Source organism: Rousettus aegyptiacus, unplaced genomic scaffold (genome assembly GCF_014176215.1).
Source record: "Rousettus aegyptiacus isolate mRouAeg1 unplaced genomic scaffold, mRouAeg1.p scaffold_m13_p_16, whole genome shotgun sequence".
In the NCBI taxonomy this organism is placed as follows: Eukaryota; Metazoa; Chordata; class Mammalia; order Chiroptera; family Pteropodidae; genus Rousettus; species Rousettus aegyptiacus.
This window is the reverse complement of record NW_023416291.1, coordinates 46169193-46191099: the sequence shown is the minus strand read 5'-3', so window position 1 is coordinate 46191099 and position 21907 is coordinate 46169193. Positions and strand designations below refer to the sequence as shown.

Genomic DNA, 21907 nt, shown 5'->3' with positions numbered 1-21907 from the left:
GTAACCACAATGGAGGTTAAAGAGCTCCCACTCATTTCTTCAGGTCCAGTCCCATTCACAGCAGGGCTGATCTGAGGGTACCCCTGTTTCGCTGGCCACATTCCTCTGAGCAAACATCCTACGGCACTCTCACAAGCTTGTATTTGGGGATGGCCTCCCTCCCCAAATGCCCCTGTGGTAAATTTCTAGAACGACAATGCTTTTGGGAAATTAAAATACCCCAAAATAGGAAGGATTAATTTGCATGGCCCGATTTCGAGTGGCACAATATTTGCAACATTAATCTTTAAAAGTCTTTAGATATATTTAACATGCCTTAGTTTAAAATTTAGTTATTGCCTACTATTCTAAGTATCTATTCAAATAATATTCCACGCACTTATATTTTTTGAAACACACACATACAAGTATAGCCTACAAATGGGATCCAAATTCCAAAAACTAAAAATCGGGCTTCTCAATTCTGCCTAGAGTGTAGAAAGCTGGAAAGAGCATATTACCCACTCTAAAAACAAGAAAAAAGAATTTTGAAAATTAAAAGTCTTTGTGAATCCCTCAGAGCACGAATGTCAGGGAAACTCAAGATGAGACAAGAAGACTTGGCCACCGTGAAAACTAAAGGAAGAATTCAGGAAAAAATGTAATAAATTTCTAGTAGCCAGAGAGTGGCTAGCATGCAAGTAGGGAAATCCTTAGGAATGTACTAGTTCTGCTTGGACTTCACTAAGGGCTCAGGACAAAGATTATAAAGGGGGCAGCGCCTTAGCAATTCTTAGGAAAGAAAAAACGATTTCTAATCTAGAAGTTCATATCAGGAGTGAAGACATTTTAGACATGACAAAATGTCCCTCCTTGGCACGCACCTGTTTTTAAGAAGCAACTGCAGAAAGTGTTTCATTAAAATGGAGAAATAGTTCAAGAGCATGGGAAATAAGTGTTCAGGTAACAGATATGGGGAAAGAGAGTAAAAAGGAAATTCCCAGGCCAGCCGAGACCAATAAGAATACTTAACAGCAGGAGAATGCAGCATTCCTAAGACATAGGACAAAAAGGAAACTGATTTTCATAATTAGAGATTTATGGTCTAAGAGTTTAAGAGTAAATAAGTGATAAATGTATACAAACTAAAAGAAATATTTCTTTAAGGACAACTATTAAGGGAGAAAAATATGAAACGCATTATGATCAGCTGAAAATAATATTGACATAGATATGACAATGTGCATACTGAATACACCCTATATTTTTGATAAGGGGAAAGTGTATGTCAAATAGTAGCTAATGTAGTATAAGTGGGCTAAAACCCCCATCCTTCCCAGTAAAAAGTCATGTGATAACATGTAAGACTTATCAGTATTAGCAAGTATTTAGAAAAGGAAGTAAATACCCTGACACAAAAGGTAACAACAGTGTCTGAAGAGTAGATTTTTTTTGTAGAAAACAGTGAAAAAGATGTTGCTTTGGTATTTATTAGCATTTTAATACTATCCATATAACTACAAATGAATTATTTTAGTAAAAATTAAATTTAAAAAATCAGTAAGAGTGAGGCATTTCTGATGCACTCAAAAATTTGAAATTTTTGTTGTGTATCAGAATGAAAAAAGTATTTCTTTTGCCCAACTCCTATCATTTCATAGTCACCTTCCATATTTACTAACCCCAGGTAAGGAGAAATTACCAAGCTGATGGATAAGAATCTGGATACTCTTTCTTTGGTAAGCAGCGACACCGACCTGACACCTCAATTTCACCTTGAGCTCCAATGCTACAAAGACACTTGGGCGAAACGTACAGGACTGATTTCACGTGCATGCGAAATCAGTTCTCCATCTTGATGGTTCACTGTACAGGCTGCTCCAGAGTTTCCAGGGCATGTGACTGTAAAATCATTCATGTAGTTTGGTTTATAGTTCAGTTTAGTTTTCCTTTCAGAAACACTGTCAAGTTCCTAAGTTATTAAATGTGTGACCAGTTGTTTTTTTTTTTTAACCCTAATCAGTAATCATCCCTTGCATACGTAGCTCTTGAGCAAATATCTAACAGATTAGGAGATAAGTCTTTGAGGCAGTAATATTTTAAACTAAAACCTAATAACTATACATGTCTGATGTCAGCCTCAGCAACTGATTTATTTTGCATTTTCCTTTATCGCATAGCATGGGAAAAAATCTTATGAATACATTTAAACAGTTACAAATAACTCTAGTTTACCTATTACCATCTCTCTATATCTTTCTGTTTCCTTCCCAGTTGTCTATGAAATTTTAAAATACACTTCAATTACTTTCGACCTTTGATGGAAAATATACTAATCTATCTATCTTCTATAGTAAAATTCCTAGGTACCAAATAATGACTTCCATTTACTTTTCTATCAATAGAAAGTTAGGTGAGGAGAGTCCAAGGTAGTCCATGGGTGGACACTGAGCTCCCCCACTCCCAAGAACGTATCAAATGTGCACCTATACTTGGAGCAGTTCCTCCTAGAGACAACTGTGTGCCAGTTGAACAGCTTCTGCCTGACAAGGAAGAGAGAGAAAAAACATATAGAGAAAGTTGGGGAACAACCCAGGCCCAGAGGAACCGGTAAGCATTATCATATGTGTTTCTCCTGCATGTGGGTAGTGAGGGGGAGCTCCACCCAGGTTCTCTGGCCAACCTGCAGCTCACCGTAGTGTGTCCCTAGCCACCTCTGCTGGACCTAGATCCAGGAGAAACAGGAGGGCACAATAGTGTATGTGCGAAGGCCCCCTCGGGCTAGAGGTTGATCCAGCGGGTACAGCAGGATGCACGTGTAGGCGGGGCTCCCTTGCCTGGAGAGATGCAGAGCTAGGAAAATGCTGAAGAACTGGCATGAGGATTGACCCTCCAGAGAAGATACAGTGATGGTAGGGTACTGCCCTGTTCACAAAAGCTGCGGTGATGGTGGGGGGCAGTAAAAACGAAGTGCTTTTAGAATGTGATCGAATGTAAATGCCCATCAGCTTAAAATAGACGTCAATAGATATAGATGAACCTCCTGGGAACCGTAAACCAAAAACAGACAAAAAAATAAAGGAAACAATCAAAATGCTTAAGAACACTAACAAATCAAAATGAAAGAAATCAAGAGAAAAAGCAGAGAACAAGAAAAACAACTAACATATAATTCACAGAATGGTAATAAGCATATACCTATCAATAATTACTCTAAATGTAAATGGACTAAATGCTGCAATCAAAAACCACGGGGTAGCAGAATGGCTTGGAAAAATCACCCATCTACATGCTGCTCCTAAGATACTCCATGCAAATAGGGAGCTGGACAAAGTAGGCTTTAAAACTAAGACTGTAGAAAGGGGTCACATCCAAGAAGAGGCTACAAATATTGTAAATATCTACACGTCCAACATAGGAGCACCTAAGTATTTAAAGCAGAACTTAAGGCAGAAATTAACAGTAATACTACAATAGCTGGGGACTTTAATACTCGACACATCATCCAGACAGAACATTAATGGCTTAAAAGCCATATTAGACCAGTTTGACATTTATAGAGCATTTTACCCTAAATTGCAGAGCAGATTACGCATTTTTCTCAAGCGCACATTTTCCAGATCACATCCTATCCCACAAAACAAGCCTCGATAAAGTCAAGAAGACTGAAATTATATCAAGCATATTTTCTGACCATAATGGCCTGAAACTAGATATCGAGAGGAAGAAAATTGAAAAACAAACCAAAAAAGGCACACGCTAATCTGTGTAGATTAAATAACATGCTTCTAAACAACTAATAATGGATTAAAGAAAAAAAATCAAAAATTACTTTGAGGTAAACTAAAATGAAACACAATCTTAATTTACGGCATGGAACAAAATCAGTTAAGTTCATAGCTATACAAGCCTACCTCAAGAGGCAGCAAAAACTCCAAATAAATAATCTAGATTTATGTCTAAAGGAACTGAATAAAAATCAGTGAAAATAAATGACATAGAAAATAAGAAAATAATAGAAAATGGTAATAAAAATAAGACCTGGTTCTTTGAAAAGAAACATAACCAACGAGCCTCTAGCAAGACACAAAAAAACCAAATACAATAAAAAATGAAAGAGAATTATAACTGACACCACAGAAATACAAAGATGATTAAACAATACTATGAACAATCATATCCCAACAAATTGGACAATCTAGAAGAAATAAACTTCTAGAAATAGACAACCTTCCAAGGCTAAGCCAGGAAGACAGCATATTTAAATAGACCAATTAGTAGCAATGAAATTGAAGCAGTAATCAAAAAACTCCCAACAAAGCAAGCCCAGGACCAGATGGCTTCATAGGTGAATTCTACCTCACAGAATTCTCAAACTATTTCAAAAAATTGAGGAGAAAGGAATGCTATCAAACTCATTCTATAAGGCCAGCATTAGCCTGATACCAAAGCCAGATAGACATTACAAAAAAGAGAATTATAGGCCAATATTCCTAATGAACGTAGATGTCAAAAAATCCCAACAAAATGCTAACCGAATTCAACAGTACAGTAAAAGGATTATATACCATACTTAAGCAATTTATACCAGGGAAGCAAGGGTTGCTCAATGTCACAAGACACTGTGATTCATTACATTAACACCAAGGATAATAATCATATAATTATCTGGATAAACACACACTGGAATATTATGCAGTAATCAAAAGAATGAAGCCTTACCATTTACAATGACATGGATTGACCTAGAGAGTATTATGCTAATTAAAGAAATTGGAGAAAGACAAATACTATATGGTATCCCACATATATTAAATCTAACAAAACAAAACAAAAAAACACACTCATAGAAACAGAGACCAAAGAGATGATTGCCAGAGGGAGGGGTAGGAATGGGTTAAAAAGTTGAAGGAATATAGTCAATAATATTGTGATAAGTTTGCTTGGCAATCAGTGATTGATAAATTAGTGGGGTGATCACTTTGTAAGGTATAAAAATGTTGAATCACTATCGTACACCTAAAACTAATATAAGTAATATAATATTGTATATTAACTATACTTAAAAAGTACAAAAAATTAGGTGAGAATGTCTATATTTTACTACTAAAACTACATGATAGTCATTTCATGACAGCAAGAACATACCTGATGCATTTGTCTAGAATTTACATGAGTGTTGAATGTGTGCTTACATCAGTATACTTGCTTGCGCAGTTTGCACTAAGTAAATTTGCAGGCCTAAATTTTTAAAAAGGCAAACTCCAACTCCCTACCTTCAAAATCAAGGACACATTTATAAGACTGTCAAACATATGCACTAAATGGCTTTACTTTGAGATTTAACCTGTAGGTTAATATAAGCATGTCTCCAATTGGTCTATTATGTAAGTGTTAATTGATATAATTTGATTTGAAATGCAAGTAAAATGTTTGTGGAACACTTGATGAATTTCTGTTAAATATTTTAGTTTTAGATCACTGATCTAGTATTTATGCTTTTCTAATCATGGGTAGTACATGGCCTAGATAAATGCAAAAAGTTGCCCGGGGGTATTAAGGATTAGTCAGAATGGGTTTGATTGAGAACTAGTCAACAGGGAAATTAAAAATTAATTGCTTATCAAATTAAACTTTGAAACAAACTACGAAAGGACTATTTTTAAAAAAAGTTATAATCTATATTTCAGTTAACCTTTCATTTAATAAATATGTATTTTTCCTTAGCAATTACTTCAAGATTCTTAACAGATTTTATCTTAAGCTACCAAAGATATCATGTCATAATTATCTGACTTTATCGGGAAATTAACTGTCCAATACAAACATCACAATACTTTGTCATAGCTCATATTAAAATGAAAGCAATACGGAAAGCATCATTACAAGATGGCAACCTAGGTCACTACCAACTTTGTTCCCCCTTACGAGAACAACAACTAATAACTATTCACGGACAAGACACCACTGTGAACCCACACAGGGGTGAGGCTGAAGCATCCCCTGGCTCATGAAAACCCAGACAGACTGCATTTCAAGGCTACCAGGAGTGGCTACACTCTGATCACAATGCCCCTCCCGCAGGCCAGGGCAGCATTGCATGCAGAAGGCTCTGTGGGGTTCACTTCTCGGGAGGCCCAATTCAGTCTCACTTCACAGAAATTGCAGGGGCGTCTGCAGTGCTCGACCATCAAGAATTGGATTGGAACAGAAAAGACGGGAGGTGCTGGCATCAACCAGCGCCTCAGTCTTGACAGACTGAGATCCTTCCTGCAGCGCCCAAATAAAAGTCCCAACCAGAGGCCTTGCTCATCTGCAGATGGTGTGGTTTGTCCAGGGAATTCTGTGGGTTAGCCAAGGCAGAGGAGCTAAGTCATAACACACCCATTGCTAAATGTAGCTCCTGGACACAACCGAACAGGAAGCCAGGCTCGAACACCTGGAAGGCTGCTTGCCCTTCAGCATGCAAGCCCAGAGCCTGGCAGGCATCACTGATGGTCTGCAGGGAAAAGCCAGTGGCCCCATGTGGCTAGAGAATGTAGGACACAATTCTGCTTGAGTCAAAACCCTAAGAAAGGCTTTCTGGCTGTGGAGCTATTTCTGCATTTCCACTCAGGCAGAGCAAAAACCAGTGGCCAGGGAATTCAGCACACAGTCCTGCCTGACGCAGGTACCCAAATGACAAACCATGCTGGCTTTGGGGCCCATTCTGCAGCCCCAGGGAAGTGAAGATAATTCATAGCCCTGTCTTCTTCTGATTTTAGTACCCAGTCCCAAACATCTGGAAAACATGGGCAGAATAAACAGGCATCAAACACTTTCTTGGGCAGGAAACCAAGCCAGTGGTTTTATAGAACTGTTCTCAGCCAACGGTACCCTCTCCCTAACCACACAACCTAAACAGGGTCTGATCCTAAAACATACCCTGATAGCAAGCTCCACCTGCCCAAGGACATTACCAGCTGACATATCCAGAACCCCAAGGTGAGTATACTGGTGAAAAACTATCTCTGACAAAGCGAACCTATAAAGTCTAGAAGAGGTGACCAACATAAGTAATCGATGGTCATGAAAAGTCAGGTAAACATGATACCATCAAAGGACACTAATAAATCTCCTTAAGTGATCCTAAAGAAATGGAGATCTTTGAACTGTCAAACAATTCAGAATTATCCCCTTAAAAAAAATTTAGAGGACTTAAAGAACACGCAGACAACAGAATAAGAAAAACATGCATGAACAAAAGGAGTTCAACAACAAAATAGAAACCATCAATAAAAGCAAACAGAAATCCATACAATGACTAAAAATGAAAAATTCAACTGAGAGCTACCACAGCAGACTCAACCATGCAGAAGAGTCAGTGACTTAGAAGACAGAACATTTGAAATTATCCAGCCAGAAGAGCAAAAAGGAAAAATATGAAGTGTGAAAAAATCTTACAATATTTAAGACATGATGAAAAAAATTATATATGTATGTGTGTATGTACATGTACATATGCATATAATTTCCACATTAAGAAAATCACAGAAGGGGAAGAGAAAGGGAAAGTATAAAATTTGACACCTGAAACTTACATAATGTCATTAACTAATATTACCCTAATACATTTAATTTAAAAAATAAAGTAGTAATAGAAGAAAACTGCCCAAAACTAGAGAGAGAAACAGGACATCCACATCTATGATAGCCAAGAGACCCTGAAAACAAATAGGGAACAAGAAGACACATTAAAATTAAATTGTCAAGAGTCGAAGCCAAAGGATTTTAAAGGAACAAGAAAAGAGTGACAAGTCCACCTCTTAAGACAACTGACAAATTTCTCAAGAGAAACTTTTCAGGCCAGGAGAGAATGTGATGATACAGTCAAACTATTGAAAGACAAAAATCTCTCAGCCAAGAGCACTACGTCCAGCAAAGCTGTTCTCCAAAAATAACAGATAACCTTTCCAAACACACAAAAGTTGAGGGAGCTCATTACCACTAGACCTGCCTTACATATAATGCTAAAGAGAGTCTTTTGGGTGGAAGCAAAAAGACACGAATAACATGATGAAAACATGTGAAGGTAGGATGAAACCCACTAGGAAATACATAGTCAAATTCAGATTCTTCTAATATGGTAGTGGTAGTACATAATTCACTTATAATTCTACGTTAAAAGTTAAGAATAAATTTAAGCAAGGAGCTAAAAGACCTGTACACCGAAAACTATAAGACAGTGGAAAAAAAAAATGAGAAAGATACAAATAAATTGAAATGGTACCATTTTCATGAATTGAATGAATACTGTTAAAATATTCATACTACCAAATGCCACCTATAGGTTCAAAGCAATCCCTATCAGAATTCCAATAGCATTTTTTTTTTTTTACGGAAACACTAAAAACAATCCTAAAATTTATATGGAACCACAAAAGACCCCAAATAGCCAAAGCAATTCTGAGAAACAAGAACAAGTGGGAGGAATCATACTTCCCGATTTCAAACTAGATTACAAAACTATAATAATCAAAGCAGTATGGTATTCAGGTAAAAACAGGCACATTGATCGATGGAACAGAACTGAGAGTCCAGAAATAACCTCATGGATTAGAGTCAACTAATACTTGAAAAAGAAACCAAGAATACTCACTGGAGAAAAGACTGTCTTTTCAAACTAGACCCCAATTGTAAATCACGCACAAAAATTAACTTGAAATGAATTGAAGATTTCAATGTAAGACCTTAAACTGTAAACTTTTAGAAGAAAACATAGAAAATTTCCTTGACGCAGGCCTTGTCAATGATTTTTTGGATATGGCACCTAACGCACAAGCAACAAAATCAAAAAGAAACAAGGGGGACTACGTCAAACGAAATATCTTCTGCACAACAAAAGAAATCAACAAATTGAAAAGGCGACTTACAGGGTGGGAGAAAAGACTTGCAAATCATACATCTGAAAAGGTGTTAATATTCGAAATATATTAAAGAAACTCATAACTCAATAACAACAAAAAAAAATAGAAAACTACTCAAGTAGACATTTTTCCAAAGAAGGTATCTAAATGGTCAACAGGTATATGAAAAGGGGCTGAACGGCAAAATCATTAGGAAAATGCAAATCAAAACCATAATGAGGTACCACTTTATGCCTGTTAGGATGGCTATCTTCAAAAAATTGAGATAAATTCTGATGAGAATGTGGAGAAAAGGGAATCCAGTGCACTGTTGGTGGGACTGTAAATTGGTACAGACACTATGAAAACCAGTTTGGCTCTATCTCAAATATTAATAATTGAACTACCATATGATCCAGAAATTACACTTCTGGTTATATATGCAAAGGAACTGAAATCACTATGTCAAAGAGATATCTGTATCCCCATATTCATCGCAGCATTTTTTATAATAGATGAGAAAGACATGGAGACAACCAAAGTGCCCATCAACAGATGGATACAGAAAAAATATATATATATACACACACACATATAAATATATAATTACGTGACACACATTCTATTATGTATATGTATATATACACAATGGAATACTACTCAGCCATAAAAAGAAGTAAATCCTGTTATTACAACATGGATGGACCTTGAGGACATTGTGCTAAGTGAAATGTAATACAGAAAAATGCAAATACTTATATCTGCAATCTAAAACGAAATGAAACAAAACAAAAACAAAAAAAGTTAAACTCATGAGAAGAGATCAGATTTGTGGTTACTGGAGGCAGGTGGTGAGGGGTGGGGAAATTAGATGAAGGTGGTTAAGGTACAAATTTCAATTTATAAGATAAATGAGTTCTAGGGATGTAACATACAACACGAGAACTACGGTTAACATTGCTGTATGATATATTTAAACGTTGCTGAGTTCTCATCAGAAGGAAAAAATTTTTGTTGTTTCTATTTTTTGTTTCTATGTAGATTCACATGATATATAAGTCATTGTGCTGTATGCCTTAAACTTATACAGTGCTGTATGTCAACTATATCTTAATAAAAGTGAAAAGAAAAAAATCAAAACTATATATATATATATATATATATATATATATATATATAACCAAGAATACTGTAATATAATTTTTTTCTTGGAATTTCCATTTGGAAAAAGCAGAGAGATGCAGAGAGGCACAAATTTCATTTTCTGTTAGATGCTCTTAGTTAAATGACATATTGAGAGTGAGCTTCAGGTTTCGTTGCCTTCTTACTGTTTCTTAGGCTTATATACTTGACTTCCAAACTACCACAGCCTGTACATACAAGGAGGCCCACACTCGAAACAAACAAATATTAACAGTTGTTTAGTAACTTTACCTTCCCACTCCAGCTGTTAACTAAACTATTTTTGAATAGGTTGAATTGAATATTTAGGCTTCCAAAGACAATTATTTTTACCCCAGAAGCAGGAGAATACACCATAAAGACAGGCAGTAAATGTCAGACGTTATTGGTTATGAAAATAGATATTCAGAGTGAATCAGAATAAACCAATAATTAAGATCGACAGTCAGCAAGAGAAAAATACTTGTGTGCAGAAAAAAATGGAAATGTCAATCAAATCTTGATATATTAAGGCAAAAATTATAGCACTTAATATAGATAAAAAGGCGAATATCAATTTAAAATGTTTTATGAAATTTTAATGATGTGTATATATACAGTTCACTTTTGTTAAACTTGGGGGCTTACCGAGAGATTTTTCATAAATTGCAGAATATCAAATCTGCCCTGAACCTCACTCCCTGCATCTTGGCTTTTGGCTCTGACCAGTCATTCCTGGGGCTGTCCCTTAGCTCCAAGGTTCTAAACTATCATAGAGTCATGTTGCTGCTGCTCTCAGCCCGGCTCTCTGGGTACATGTGCCTTTAATAGACCACCATGAGAGCTGTACCTTGTGACTTCCTGCTGAGGCCAGAGCAGAAACTTCGATCCACATCCACAGGCTGTGTAAATATTGCATCCTAACCCAGGTCCCAAGCTACCACTGTACCTTGTCATCCTAGGTCCAATGCTGCTGCTGGGTCACCCATGTGGCCAGCCAGAGTCTCAGTGGTCAGCCTCTGCACCAAAGGGCTGGTTTTAGGGGATATGTGCCCAGGACCTGTATGCCACGCTGTGGACTTTTTTAACAGGGTGCTGAGGGGACTCTGATGTGGCAGCAAATGACATTAACAAAGCCCCACAGCCCACAGGGCCCCAAACCCACCTCATTCCCTGGACTCCCATAGCCAGTGGTTCCTCTAGGGGCAGACGGCAAGCACCTGTAGGATCCAGTACATCACAAGCTACACAAATGAGCGTGGCTTCTCGGCCCCACCAGCACGTCTACCCCAGCCCAGCCCAGGGTGTGCAGCGGTTTCGCACTGCTGTGGCCTCGCCCCAGGTCTGATGAACCATCGCCCCAGATTGCTCCCGACAGGGAGTGGGAAACGATTTGAATTTGAGATCTACAGGAAGCAGGGAGGATTTCATGGAGGAAATCATGTCCGGGCCTGCACCACCTCCACACCCCCCTCTTTCCAGACAATAGGGTGTCTGGAGCCTCAAGCTGATGGGGAGACACCCCAGGTTGCTGTCATTGTTCAGTCAGGTGACTGGTCACAGAAAGCATTTATTGGAGGCTGGCCAGCCCTTCAAAATCGCAGCCTTCATTACCACCCCTCGTCTTGGAACCAGGTCTGAGCCTAACCTCACAGTCCTCTCTGTTCCTGGGGACACTGTGACAATGGGATGATATTAACGTCTGCAGAAGAATCAACCCCCACGCTCCATGAAACTCGGGCGCCATACTGCCTCTCTTCAGAACCCACGCCGGCAGTAAAAGTGCACATCGGACGCCAGTTCCAGAATCTCAGTTCGCTTCCAGGCCTCTCCACGTGTCCATGCCTCAGCGTGGCCCAAGGCGGAAATTCTTCCTGAGCCTAATGGCACGGTGCCCTCTGAGGGGCCAGAGCTAAAGTCAAATCCAGAGCTTGCCCTTCTCACTCCTCGAGCTGGTCCCTCTGAATCCCCCACATCCATGGCTCCAACCGCCCGATCTGAGGGACTGCTCAACAGAGCCCCTCACCACCACCTATGGACATAAGCTGAGTCACCGAGCCGAAGGACAGGCCTAGGCATTTATGACACAAGCGGCTCCCCACACCGTCCCCTCTGCAACTCCAGCTATGGCTCCTCCAGCTACTTTTCCTGCTCCAGAGGAGGAAATAGAAGAAGAGAAGGAAGAAGAAGATGGAGAAGCTGAGGGGGAGAATGGAGGAGAGCATCCCTGTTCTAGCCCACCTGTCCCAGGATTTGGAGGCAGTACCAATCACCGCAGTGGCAGTATCTGTGCCAAAGAGGAGCTGGAAAATTAAGGAGCTCAGGAAGAAGGAAGCTGCAGGAGATCTACACGCCTTCAAGGAGGTGGACCCAGAAGTACTAGAGGTAGAAAATCAGCCTCCTGTAGGCGACAGTTCTGGTCTAGAGCCTGAGGCAGCAAGGTGCCCCCGAAACCTGAGGAAATAGATGAGACCAGGAACTAGAAGACAAAATTCACAGTGCTGAGGATGTCCTCGAGCCTGGGGAGCAGAAGTATGAATACAAGTCAGATCCGTGGAAGCCTCTAAACCTTGAGGAGGAAAAGCATTGTGACGGCGAGTTCCTGCCTGGCTTTCAGTTCATCTTTGCCAACGTGCAGAAGCTGGAGGGACTGCCCCATACAGTGACATGGTCCTGGACAAGGCCAGTAAAACACCACTGTGGCCACGGGATCCCAGGAGACTTCAAGGCATGAATTGTGACCCAGCCTTCACTTTATCCTTCGCCAACCTTGGCCAACCAGCCCTCAGCTACAGTAAGCCCCCTAGGGTCGGGCCTAGGTGGGGAGGTACTCTGAGAGCCAGCTGGTCTGGGACCCCAGTGCCCTTTGTAGGGCCCCCACAGGGAGCCACACAAAATCATTGTCCCAATGTTAACGACAAAAGATAGAAAGCTGAACAAAGCTTCTGAAGGCCTGGAAACTCAGCAGCAAGCCGACAGCAGCTGATGAGGCCAGGGAGGGAGAGGATGCCCACGGCAGTAAAACCCAGGATGTGTTCCTCAGGGGGCACTCCGTCCTGAATAAGCGCTCCCCCCGCCCCCCGCCCCCGGGATGTTCTAGCAGGTAATGCAGCCGGCGACGCAGCTGGCCACCGACACCAAGGAACGCCAAGGAGGGGTCATTGACCTTATCCTGAGAAGACCATTTAGGACCAAATTTCTTTGTGGCCAATGCCGACATGTGCTGCTGCTTCAGCGATATCAGAAAGAAAGAAGTGAAGCTCTTCGCTGATGACGTGATTTATACATAGACCACCCTAAGGACAACGGCAAAAAACCTATCAGTAAAGTTGCACGATACACAATAAACATACGCAAATCAGTTGCATTTCTCTCCACTTAGCAATGAACTATCTGAAAGAGAACTTCGGAAAGCAATCGCATTACAATAGCATTGAGAATAATACTTTGAAATACTTTCATGAAAGAAACAGAATGGAGAATTAGCTCGTGATCATGGATGGGAAGAATTTATATTACTGAATGTCAATACTTCCAAAAGCCATATATAGTTTCAATGCAAATCCTAAATGTTTTAATAGGATTTTTTTACAGAAGTGCAGGAAAAAAAAAAAAAAAAAACACTCCTAAAATTTATATGGGACCACAAAAGACGCCAAATAGCCAAACCAGCCATGAGAAAGAACAAAGTAGAACCACATTTTCTGATTTCAAACTATATTATAAAACTTTAGTCATCAAAACATTCTGGTATTAGCATAAAAACAAATAGATGAATAAAACAGAATTGAGAGCCCAGAAATAAACCCATGCATATATACTCAATATTTGACAAGGAAACCAAGAAGTTTCAATGAAGAAAATAGAATCTCTGGAATAAATGGTGCTGTGGAAATTTAATATTCACGTGTAAAAAAATATGACTCTAGACCTATACGTTATGTCATTCCCCAAAAATTAACTAAAAATAAAGACTTAAATATTAAGACCTAAAACCATGAAACTCCTAGAAGACAAGATAGGAATAAAGCTCCTTGACATGGGTCTTGAAAACACTTTTTGGGATATGACACCTTAAGCAGAAACAATAAAAAATAAACGAGTGGGACAAATCAAACTAAAAAGCTTCCGCATAGCAGAAAAAAACAACAAAGTGAAGAGATAACCTATGGGAATGGGGAAAAATATTTGTAAACCACGTATCTGATAAAACTTTAATAGCTAAAATATATAAAGAACTCCTACGACTCAATAACAACAACAACAACAACAAAAAACCAAGTAACCCAATTTAAAAATGGGCAAAGGACTTCAATAAACATTTCTCCAAAGATATATAAAGCACCAACAGGTACACGAAACAATGCTCAACATAACTAGGGACTAGGGAAATGTACATTAAAACCATGAGATATCACCTCTAGCCTGTTAGACTGAGCATCATCAAAAAGATAAGAGATGACAAATGATGACATGGATGTGGAGGGAAAAAATCCCTTGTGCACTGTTGGGATTGTAAATTGATACAGCCACTATAAAAAAAAAAGTCAGAAGAATCTTCATAAACTAATAACAAAACTACCACATGATCCAGTAATTCTACTTCTGGGTATATATACAAAGCAAACGAAAACACTAACTCAAAAAGATATCTGCACTTCCAGGTTCACAGTAATATTATTTACAGTTAGCCAAGGCATGAACACAACCTAAGTGTTCATCAATGGATGAATGGATAAAGTTGTGGTGTACATGTGTGTACACACACACACCCCCGAACATTAGTCTTAAAAAAGGAGGAAATCCTACTACTTGCAACAACATGATGGACATCGAAGGCATTATGCTAAGTGAAATAAGTTGGAAAGAGAAAGACAAATACTCCATGATCTCACTTATATATGAACTCTTAAAAAAAAAAAAAAACTCATGTTGCTTATAAGCTTTCTTCTGTGTTGATAACAGTATCTGATGCGAACTAGGTGCCTAACAAATATTTGTTGAATTTATGTGTAAAGGCTTAGTAATTCTAATTTCTACTTTTAATCTCAACCATAATAAATAGCATTCTGTTTAAAGATCTCAGAATTTAGAAGCATTTGGTTTGGTCTTAGGGAGCAGGCAACAAGTGAGACATCACCCGTGATGAAATACTTTCTCATAAACTCAACGCTGCATCTAGTACATAAGCTATGAATAAATTTTTGAAAATACACAACAATTGAAATCAGGTTTACTACCAGGAAGCTACTGTTGATATATTAAGTTGTGTGAGGTTTGCTAAGATCAAGAGTTAGCAAACCTTTTCTGTGCTGGGCCCAATAGAAGATACTTTGGTTTTTGTGTTCCATGAGGTCTCGGTTACAACTAAACAACTCGGCACACAGCAGTAATAGGTATACATATGGTAAATGAACACTCATTTTGTTTGGGAAGTTGGGGAGGAAGTAAGATGTTCCCCATGCGGAAGCAGACTTTTTCATGACCGAACACTTCCTGAGTGTATCATGTAGATTTTGCAAAGTCTCTCAGAAAACAGCGTGTGCTTTGGGACCCTGAGTGACCCTGTTTCAGTGAGAAACATTACTCTGCTAGTGGGAATCCGGAATACAGTCCTCTACACTGTAACTGCTCCAGGACCATGTTTTGTCACCTGTACTTTCTCTGTCCTGTCTATTTAGTCCCTCTTCCATTTGCCCATGGACTTAATGTTTAAATGTTTCCATGTTTAATATAGTACAATTAAAACAAACACACAACTAAAATATTTCCTTAAACCCAATTCCCCCATGAGGCACACATTTTACCCTTTTCACATTCAGGCATTTTAGAAGTATAATTTATACTCAGTGTCATTAATTTCCTGAATTTTTTCTTCAAATTGCTAGAAAATGCTGGAGGCTCTTTATGGCTCCCAGCACTTGATCTAGAGTGATCTACGGCAATTAATAGGCTTCATGAGCCAAATACAATGAATATTTAGTGTTCACCTTCTTGACTCTCTACAGCATCTGCCACCATTTACAACCACATTCATTTGGCCCTGCAAAGTTCATGTAATACCTTTTGGTCTTGTTTCCAGATGCCTTTTCTGCATTTTTCTTTCCTTCATAGTTATTCCCTACAATTTCATATTTAGTCTTCCTCTCATCTCATTATATGCACTGTGCTTATTCAATTTCTTCCACAACTATGGCTTCCCGTGCATTAATAAGCCCCAAATCTCTTTCCATCCCAAGCCTTGACCCTGAGCTCTACGTCAAACACCTAACAGCCTTGGGGTGCAGTCACTTGGCAATGTCACAAACACCTGATGTTTTACAAGTATATGTCCTTATGATAATATGCATGAGATCATCTTCATCAAGTTTGAATTTCTAAAACTTATCACAATGTCCGATATATACTGTGTGTTGAATAGAGATTTAAAAAGAGTTTAGTGAAATACAGTAAATAATCAGTAAATGAACGTAGAACTGAAATAAATGGTTAACCACCTACTATGATAACTTAATCATGTCAATCTGATACAGATATTAGTTTCTTCAAGTGAGAGGTACGTTTTCTAAGTGTACGAATATCTGTTTTGCTTCTTCGGGGAACTATGTTCCTAGCTCGGTGTTTTTCTCACCTTCACACTTTACATGAGATCTCTCTAAAGATGATCTTACAAATTCTATCATTCAGAAGCTTCTGAATGCAGATCCACTTCTAAATCTGACTATACACAAAATTTATATTTCCCAAATGTAATTCTTAAAAACACTTGGGTTTCTAATCCTATTGAGAACATGCACACGTGTGTGTACACACACACACACACACACACACCCACTGACATTTTAGAAGAATTCATGGCCAATGATAAAATGAAACTCATTTCTCCTTACTAAGTGCTAAATTAATTACTTCTTAGTTCATTTTAGAAGATATTCAGTTAAAGATTAAGGCGCTTAAGACACATTTTATAACAAAAATTATAAAAGACATTATTGAAATTCTTATTTTCACGTAAATTATTCAACTGGTTCTGGTTCAAGATGGCATGTGGAAGGATCCTGAACTCATCTCTTCCCATGGATACACTAAATATACACCTACATATAGAACAACTTTCTCTGAAAGACACTCTGAAACCGAGTGACTCCTACACATAAGACGAATTAGACAAAAACAATGAAGTAGGTAGGAAAGGCTGAGACACAATTTCACCAGAAACTCCGCCCACAGTGGGGCAATCCATGGTCCAGAGAGAAGTCACAATTGCAAGTGTCTCCCTGAGGATTAAAGGGTATGATCCCCATATCTAGCATCCCGACTTTTAGCACCTATGCTTGAGAGACAAGCCCCCCAAACATCTAGCTTTTGAGGCTAGTGGAACTCATGTCCACAAAACCCAAAAGGCTATAGTAAACTGAAAAACAGTTCGTGTGGACTCACTTGGCAATATCCCGTGGACCAGCAGAGATGCAGCCAACTGGAAAATGCAGTCTCTTTATGAAAGAGGATGACTTGCTTATCTTAGGGGCTGACATGGTCTTCTCCAGAGACAAGCAAGGCCATTGGGCATCATCTTAGAGCTCTCTTCTGCCCCACCACAGGTTACCAGTGTCTCTGACAAAGAACTTGGGTACAAATGTGGCGCCCTGGCTTGAATAGCTGCTACCCAGAGGACATATCCCTTGGTAGCCTGGCTCTGGTAGCCAGCAGGGCTTCTGTTCACTGAGACAGCAGAAAACAAAGAAACAGTTCTTTACTGGCCATCACCCCAGGGCTTAGTGCAGAGTGAGCATAGAGAAATACCGGTTTCCCAGCCTTCCCTTGAAAGAGCTATATCTGCATACTTTAAAAGCTGTTGCCTGAGGGTCTGGTTACAAATAGCTTAAAACTAGGTGCTGACTGAGATTCTCCACTTTGGGACACTGGCGGGTCTTGGCACACCTGAGAGCCACTAAGAATAAAGTAGGCTGCTTGACAATCACAAGGGTTTGAGAGACTACCAAGGTCCTGGCCAAGACTGCACAATGTTTCATCTCCTACATGAGGCCACTTCGAGACTCCAAGTTTTATCTAATACACAGGATCCAACACATTCTAGGAAAATGAAGAAATAAAATGTTTCAAATGAAATAACAAGATAAAACTTCAGAAAAAGATTTTATCAAAACATAGGTCAGTGATTTACTTGATAAAGTGTTCAAAAGAATGATCACTAAACTGCTGATTGAACTCGGGAGACGAATGGATGAACACAGTGACAAATTTAACAAAGGAATGAAAAGCACCAAATGGAACTCACACGGCTGAAAAATACAGCAACTTATCTGAAAAATGCAATTAGGCTTTCAACAGCAGAATAGAGAAAGCAGAAGAATGAGTTAACTCTAAGTCAGGGGAGTGAAACTCACCCGATCAGAGCAGCAAACAAAAAGAAATGAAAAAGAGTAGGGATAGCTTATGGAACAGAATAGGCAAAAAAAAAAAATTTTTTAATAGTCTCTATGCTACCAATAAGAGACTCATTTCAGATGTAAAGACACACACAGACCAAAAGTGAGGGAACAGGAAAAGATATTTTATACAAATGGAAACCAAAAGAAAATTGACTGATATGACTATCTTTATATCAAGTCAACATAGACTTTACACAAAGATTGTAATAAGAAACAAAAAAGGTTATTATTACTTTTTGAGTGGTCTGTCCGACTAGAAGACATAATATGGGCAAATATTCATGCACCCAACAAAGGAGGACCTAAATACATAGAGAAATACACAGCAATACAATAATAGTAAGGGACTTTATTTAGCCATTTTAATCAATGGATAGATTAACCAGACAGAAAATCAGTAAGAAAACATTGGCCATATACAACATGTTATACCAGGTGGACTTAACAGACATACGCAAAACATTCTATTTAAAAGGAAGAAAATATACATCCTTCTCAAGTACACCTGGAACAGTCTCCGAATCATGTTAGGCCATAAAAAAGTTTTAATAAAAGTTATAAAAAATTGAAATCATACCAAAGATCTTTCTAATCAAATATACTGAGTTAAACAACATGCTACTGAACAAACAGGTCAATGAAGAAATCAAACAACAAATTTTAACAACCTTGAAACAAATGAAAATGGAAATACAACATACCAAAACGTATGGGATACGGCAAAAACGATTGTAAGAGGCAAGTTCATAGTGATAAATGTCTACTATCAAGAAACAAGAAAAATCCCAACAACCTAACTTTATACCTCAAGGAACTAGAAAACAAAGCCAAAAACTAGTTGAAGGAAGGAAATAACAAAGATCAGATTAGAAATAAGTGAAATAGAGACTAAAGAGATAATAGAAGAAGATCAATAAAACAGAAAGCTTGTTTTCATTTCCCCCAAAGGATAAACAAAATTCACAAACTTTTAGTTGCACTCACCAGGAAAAAAGTAAAAGAAATTAAAGTGATGTTATAACTGATAACAGACATATAAAGATCATAAAAGACTATTATGAATAATTATGTGCCAATTGTATGCCAACAAATTGGATGTCCTAGTAGAAACAAATTTCCAGAAACAAAGAACCTACCAAAATTAAACGTAAAGGAACAGAAAATATAAACAGACTGATTAGTAGTATAAAAATTCATTGAATCAATAATCATAACTTCCCACAAATGAGTCAAGATTCACCAAATTGTTGAATTTAACTCACCAAATCCAGCAATACATTAAAAGTAATATACACCTTGATCGATTGGGTTTAATTCCAAGGATGCAAGAATAGCTCAACGTCCACAATTAATGTGATAAACCACATTAGCAAAATGAAGGATAAAAATGATATAATCATCTCTAGATGTCAAGAATGCAGTTGATAAAATTCAACATCCATTTATGATAAAAACCATAAACAAACTGGGTATAGAAAGATTGTACCTCAACATAATAAAGGCCATATATGACAAGCCCATAGCTAACATCATACTCAATTTTAAAAAGCTGAAAGCTTTTTCTTAACATCAGGAACAAGACAAGGATGCCTACTTCCACCATTTTAATTTCACATAGCATTAAAGCCCCACCCAGAGCAATTTGGCATAAAATGAAAACAATGGCATCCAAATAGGAAAAAAGGAAAACTGTCCCTTTTTGCAGATAACATATCACACAGAGAAAACCCTAAAGACTCCATCACGAAAATGTTAACTCTAATAAACAAATTCGGTAAAGTTGCAGGATACAAAATTAATGTACAAAAAGTAGTTGAAATACACTAACAAGAAACTATCGAAATAACATGATACTGGCATAAGGAAACAATCCAATGGAACAGATTTGAGAGTCTTGATGTAAACCAACATGCATATGGCCAATTTACGTTAAAGGAGCCAAGAATATACAATGAGAGAAGAACGATGTCTTCAACGGAATTGAGAAACTTGATGGCCATAAGGAATGAAAATAAACCACTATCTTACCTCATGCACAGAAATTAATTCAAAATGAAGTAAGTACATAAATATGAGATCTGAAACCATAAAACTCCTAGAAGAAAACATAGGAAGATCGATCTTTGACTTCAGTCCTGGCATTCATTTTTTGAATTTGACAGCAAAAGCAAAGCAAAAAAAAAAAAAAAAAAAAAAAAAATCAGTAAGTGGTACCACAGAACACTAAAAATATTTTGTGCAGCAAAGTAAACCATCAACAAAATGAAAGGAGAATCTACTGAATGGTAGGAAATATTTCAAATCATCAGATACCTGATAAGGAGTTAATATCCAAAACGTACAAAGAACTCGTACAACTCAATATTAAAACAAAATCTGATTAAATAATGGTAAATTTGAACAAATGTTTTTCCCAAGGAGCCATACGTACGTGAAAAGTTGCGCAACATTCCTAATCTGGAAAATGCAAATTAAAACCACAATCAGACATCACTTCATACCTGTCAGAATGGATATTATCAAGAAGATGAGAAATAAGTGTTGGTGAGGTGTGGAGAAAAGGGAACTCTTGTACACTGCTGGTGGGACTGTAAAATTGCCACAGAGCTGTAAAGCACAGCTTAAAGAATATAGTCGATAATAATTTAATAACTATATATGGTGTCAGGTGGGGCAGGACTTATTTGGGAATCACTTTGTAAGTTATATAAATGTCTAACTACTAAGTTGCACACTTGAAACTAATATAAAAATTTTTTAAAAATAAATTAGTGACTATAAACTGTAATTAAAAATAAATAAATGTGAAATAAGGCATACATCAATTATTTTAAAAATCAAAACGTGAGCAGTAAAACCAACATCAATACAAGTTAGTTGTCTCATCAGCTTTACAATGGTGGTCTCTTGGCCTCAAACGTTAAGTATCATGTGCCAGAGACCATCAGTGCTATGAGGTCCAAACTTTGACAAATGCCACCATGAACAGGAAAAAATGAGAATGGCAGAGGATGGAAATGTGTAGGCAGGAGCTTTGAAATTAGAAGCGCTTATAAATAGAGAAGGACTAGCAATCTGGAGCTAATGATGATTTGCCGGAAGAACGAGGGGCCAAGCCTCTTGGCTTATGAAGTGTGGTAGGATAGCTAATCCCTTTAGAGTTAACCTATGAGAAAAGCAGTGTTGGGAGCTAAGTTTCAGTTATATCTTGCGCATAAAAAATTCTGTCAAAAAAGTCAGAATGAAAGACAATTTGTGGTACAACTGGAAGTGTGACAGGCACAGTGATAACTGTGGTGCATTGAAAAGAAGAAAATAAATGAGTAATGAAAAAAGAAAATCCATAATTTTAGATTCCAAGTTTTCTTTCCCTTCTTTGCCTCAGTTTAGGTGGGGCTTGCTACCTCCTCGTCGGCTCTGCCACAGGCG

General features: G+C 38.0%; 1 long non-coding RNA gene and 1 pseudogene across 4 annotated transcripts in view; one reads left to right on the top strand and one right to left on the bottom strand.

Annotated features, from left to right (window-relative positions):
* The window catches only part of LOC107504710, a 136000-nt gene that overhangs the window by 24154 nt on the left and 89939 nt on the right, over positions 1-21907 (bottom strand). The gene's annotated exons all lie outside the window — the stretch shown is intronic.
* On the top strand, positions 11264-13534 carry LOC107498238 (annotated as a pseudogene).